Raw genomic sequence first — 5,574 nt, 5'->3', positions numbered from 1 at the left:
TGTTTTTCTCCTTTTTTTATGCATATATACCTTAGAAAGGTAGAAATAGGTTGCTTCATGTTCATTTCAAAAGTAATTATCACAGCAGTTATTATTTCAAAGTCAAATGTACATTTACATATCCTACATGTAATCTTAATGCAGACAATTGGATGGGGTGGGGGGGGGGGGGGGTTCAATTATGTAAACAAATCTAAATACCTTCATAAAATAAAAAATAAAGGAAACATAATTGCATACTTTTATTGAAAAACAAATTTTCACAACAATTATGAATTTCTTTAAATAGCCTTAATTTTGTTTTTCATAATTTCTTATCAAACACAAACCACAACATGGGATGATGCTTTCATAAAGTTCCATTATTGTTCATGCATTATCCGATTTAATTTGAATTACCGGTAAAAAGTCTGTAGAACACAAGCAATATGCATGTGGATAGAGGTGACAGGTTAATCTCAAGAGCTGACCCACAAGAATCAACAGGTAAAAGCAATGTGGTGCCATGTCGGAACAAGAGTCCGTTTTGAGCTGAAATAAAAAATAAATAATTAGCTGTGTTTACATACATGTTCTAGTAATAGCTGTGTTTACATTAACATATGCATATTATTTCTGGTAAAAATACACTGACCATGCAGTGTAATAAGTATTACATATCCCAATACATGACATAACATTTAGGCAGTACAAGATCAAAAATTTGCATATCAAGTCATAATATAATATTTAAAAAAATTCTTAGGTATAGACACTTATTAGATTGAGAGAGAGTTTGAGAGAGAGAGAGAGCTAGAGTTTATTTCTTGTAGTGCAACAGTCAAACATTTCAATTCGAAAATTACAAAGGAATATTACCCATCTGAACAGCGTCAAAGTACATGTATTTCCTTCTGGTATACCATGTTTTATCAATTCTACCGGGTTTTTATTTTGCAAATAAATTTGGCGAGGGTTTTGGTTTCTTTTCTTTTAAATTACATTTTTTAAAAACAATACTATGTGTAATAAGCATAAACATGTATGAGTAAACTTAATGAAGAATTTTTAATAGATTATTTTTCACAGAATGTGTTACATTACATGTATGTCAATCTTTATAAAAGTAGCGTATATTTCGTGCGTCATAAATTGGAAGTTTTAGTAAATATCATTTACTTGCATGGTAGATATATATGTCTAACCCAAATTTTCTTCATAAAGCTACAGCTGTATGTACCACATAATCATATATTTGCATTTCCATTGTTCTTTCCCACTGTAAGCCCATACGGAGGAGCTGCAATTATATCTCTATAATCGCAATTGCTCTGTCAGTATACTATGACGTCATAAAAGTGTAACGTTATATATACTTTTCCATGACGTTATAGATTTATACCACTATACGATACATCATGTGTTTTTCTCCATCTCCATTAAAATTGACGCATTTACATGTAATATTAAAACATGTTTTTGATAACAATTTAAAGGAATTACTGTTATAACATTTCATTGATTCTGTTAACAAATCTATGTGAATTAAAAAGATACATTACAGTCTGAATGTTTACTTTTGATGTAATAGCTAAATGTCAAGGTCTAGGCTAATACAGGGTATTTGCGAGTGGTAAAATGCAAATATAAGTAATAAACAACGATTATTTAGTGAACATGGCGTTATGAATAGCAACTGCTCTGCTGGCATATTTTCCATGATGCGCTAGCGCGCATCATGGAATATGCCAACAGAGCAATTGCTATTCATAACGCCATGTTCACTAAATAACGTTGTTTATTTCTTAAATGCTTTGTCACAAGTATACATTTTTAAAAAATACCCAAATTCCAACAGTTGAAAGTAACTCGAATTTTTCATTCTCTGATAAGTTCATTGTGTTTTGTGCGTGCATATATTATAAGTCTGCTGCAACAGCAGCCAATCAGCGGTAAGCTGAATCCACTTATAAGAAAGTTTGTGGTTTAGGAGCGGGTAAAATTGTTTATGCATAATGTAGCTGACACTGACTTGAATAGATCTGATATATATGTACAAGATGGGAGAAATAATGACAGAACAGACTGGGATTCGAACCTTGCCCTCTGAATCTCTAGTCAAGTGCTCTACCAACTGAGCTACATGTATCTGGCACCGGTATTCAAACCAGTCTGACCGTCACATCCCCCCCCTTAAATGATCTTCACCCTCAAAGATCACCCCTGGCTCTTCCCCTGGCAGGAGTTAACCTGTCAGTTCCAGGGGTTGGTTACAACACCAATATTGTATAGGGATGGAACGATCCACCGATGCACCGGTGCATCACGGTATTTATTTTGACGATATTTGGATTGTTACATTTACCATTAATACATTACGATACCTATGCGGTCTTTTTTTTATTTTCCAAAAATATCTGAGCTTCATATATCGGCTATTTTTAGCCTGCGCGCCTAATATGAAAGTACAAAGATGGCGGAAAACCTCGTAAAGTTGTCAAACCTGTTAGGAAGCTAAATCTGAAGTGTGGACAACTTTTGGATTACTTGTTAATGAAAAAGTAGTGTATATGAGACTTAAGTAATTTGTAAATTGTGCAACGCTCATTTTAAATATATCAAAATAACTTTGGACATGCGGTAATACATCGACAGATTGAATAAATTTTTAACCCTTATTCATGTTTTCATTTAGTTGCAATGTATCGTGATATGTATCGTATCGCATCTCATGTATAGTGATATGTACCGAATCGGCTAAGTACAGAAACGTCCAAGCCTTAATATTGTAACAGGATGGGAGAAATAATGAAGGACCAAACCAGGAATTAAACCTGGGCCCCCTGAATCTCTAGTCAGGTGCTCTACCAACTGAACACTGGTATTTAAACCGGTCTGACCGTCACATATATAAAAAGTTATTTTAAACAATGGTGTTCAATAAAAAAATAACACTTGCAACCTTCAGTTTTTGTCTGTAATTAATCAATATTGGCGTGCGATCAGTTATCGTTGAGTACCATTTTTCATCAGTGCATTGTTACGTCATTTTATCAACACATAAAATTATATACGAAAATATGATGTAACATTGCACCAGCGAGAAATGGTCCTTGACAAGAACTGCTGGCATGCCAGTACTGCCAGTAGTCAGATTAAAAAAAGAGAAGATAAATGAAAAATTACATTTTAAACATTAACAAGGACAATTCAAGTACATATCAAAACTGCTAAACAAGATAAATTATGTGAACTGGTAGAGTGGTACGCATAGTTCTAACTTGTAAACTACATGTACAAGTACATGTACCGGGTACCCGTTGGTCTGCTAAACCTCTCTAATGATACATTGATCGGCATCATAAAAATATTAAAGACTTTTTAGTCATGTTTTAATTCTGAAGTCTGAAGTAAACAATTTTATTTACTTGATGTTACATGTATGTCTACAGGGTATTTATGTCTACATTTGGAGTCTTCCGCACAAGAATATGATCATATGTTTCTAATTAGACCCTGCTTTGAATTTTGAGTTGAAAATTCACAATCAGATTTTTTTTTAAATAGATAAATTCGGTCATCCTTTCCAGCTAGCTAGTCACCAATGAACCTCGAGCAAGTCTAAACATCCAGTAAACAATGTAAAAATTACACGTTAGTAAACATTAAACACCCACACCATAACAAAACATCTAACTCTGTAATTCTTATAAAATTCTTAACCCAGCAGATGTTAAATCATCAAGATATATTTGTAAATTCATACGCGATGGACATATAATAAGAAAATCTATGTACAGTACCAACTACATGTATAATTGTATACTGTATGTATGACTTTCGCCACATGTGGATTTTGTCAATAAATTGAATTTTAATTTACACAAAATTCTGGTAAAAAAGGAGAAAAAAACAAGTGAAAGGTACAACATTTGGGATTCAATTCTGTTAAAAGGATTTATATTGTCTGGACTAGAAAAATAACATACATCAGTGACAGTGTGCACGTACTTACATGTACATCTATAGACTAAATGTTAACCAGTTAACATGCTGACATTTTAACCACTATAGACAAGAAACTTTAAAAGGAATAAAAAGCCTCACCTTCTTCAGTAACATCCACATAGATCACACACTTTAATGTCCATCTTTTCCCCTTTATTACTCGTAGCTTATCAACGGCTGATCAATGGAAACATAAACATCCGTCGACATGGTCGACAGAAGTGTGGCTGTCAGAATTTCCTCGTAAACGATTCACACGAGAATATATCCCTCCTTATACAAATATGTAGTATTGTTCCCTGTGCATGTTCATATGTTTCACAGTAACTTGAAAATGCATGTGTACACCGAAAAATGCACAACTTATCTTCTGCATTACGCTCTCTCTTTTCTACAATGCCGTTCGTTACTGTTTACATTCGCGGGTCCGCGACAAACATTGCAAACATTTGTTCTGCGTGGCCGATTAGAACGTGTTAAATAAGTAGTTGAATTCAAAAATGATATAGCCTAGATGAAAAAAAAAAATGAAATTGAATCACAACAATTTATCTAAGACGCAACACAATGTAATGCAGTAAATGCCTGGGCCTTAAAACGGCATTGTTCGCTTGTGTGTCTATGTAGACAAATTAACTCGTTCATGTACGATTCACACATATTTGTTTTATGAAATTTGAAAAAAATAGGGCACAGAACTTTTTTAATTTGACACCAAATGACATTATTTAATATATTAACAATAACTGAATTAATTTTTTTTCATAAAATGATAACGATTTTTGCTATCAGAAAAATACGTGTATGAGCTGCTGACCCCTAATTATAGGGGCCAGCCCTTTTTTCTAAATTTTAAATGAAAGCTCTCGTTATTCTTAACAACTTTTGTTCTATATGTATTAACAAATTATTTTTAGTTTAAAGGTTATTATACAAAAAGCAACAAAATTTCAGACCCCCCAAAACCTTAAACTTTACCGGCAAATAGCTTAAAAACTAAAAACCATTTTGCCAAAATTTTCATGCCAGCAAAACTATAAAATGTTACCAACAATTCTGCTAAATTTCATGCAACTATCTTTTGTAGTTCCCGAGATCAACTCTGGACAAAAGACCCCCCAATTTTCAATTAAAGGGCAATAACTCATAACCGGAAGTGAATTTTAAAAATTTGAAAAAAACGTCCCTAGATATTAACATTGTCTACATACCCCGAAAGTTTCATAACAATCAGACAACAAATGTACGAGAAATGGCCTACACAAAATTTGCGGATAAAAAAAAAAAATAATAATAAGAAACAGTAGAATAACAGAAGGGTTTTCCGTTGAAAAACGGAAAACCCTAATAAGAAACAGTAGAATAACAGAAGGGTTTTCCGTTGAAAAACGGAAAACCCTAACTAGACACGATCTCGTTGCGAGCAACGAGGAGGTCTTCCGTCCGATTTTTAAAAGGTAAATCACGTCATCGACTTTAATTTTCGACAACAAAACATGATATGGAAATAGGAGTGAAGTACTAATGCTTACCTGTAATGCTTTTTATAAGTTCTCTTACGTTGCTTTTTTAAATACTTGCATTTCT

The 5,574-nt window shown here is 33.2% G+C and overlaps 1 long non-coding RNA gene across 1 annotated transcript; it reads right to left on the bottom strand.

The window, feature by feature from the left end:
* Window positions 1-228: 228 nt before the first annotated feature.
* Window positions 229-4,824, bottom strand: LOC128159818 (uncharacterized). Its single transcript, XR_008240182.1, has 2 exons — window positions 4,087-4,824; window positions 229-531 (listed from the first exon to the last, which is right to left on the bottom strand). It is a non-coding gene; the product is annotated as an uncharacterized LOC128159818 (long non-coding RNA).
* Window positions 4,825-5,574: the final 750 nt, after the last annotated feature.

The sequence above is a fragment of the Crassostrea angulata genome, chromosome 8 (genome assembly GCF_025612915.1).
Source record: "Crassostrea angulata isolate pt1a10 chromosome 8, ASM2561291v2, whole genome shotgun sequence".
Classification (NCBI taxonomy): Eukaryota; Metazoa; Mollusca; class Bivalvia; order Ostreida; family Ostreidae; genus Magallana; species Magallana angulata.
The sequence above is the reverse complement of the archived record's forward strand: the minus strand, read 5'-3'. Positions and strand labels throughout refer to the sequence as shown.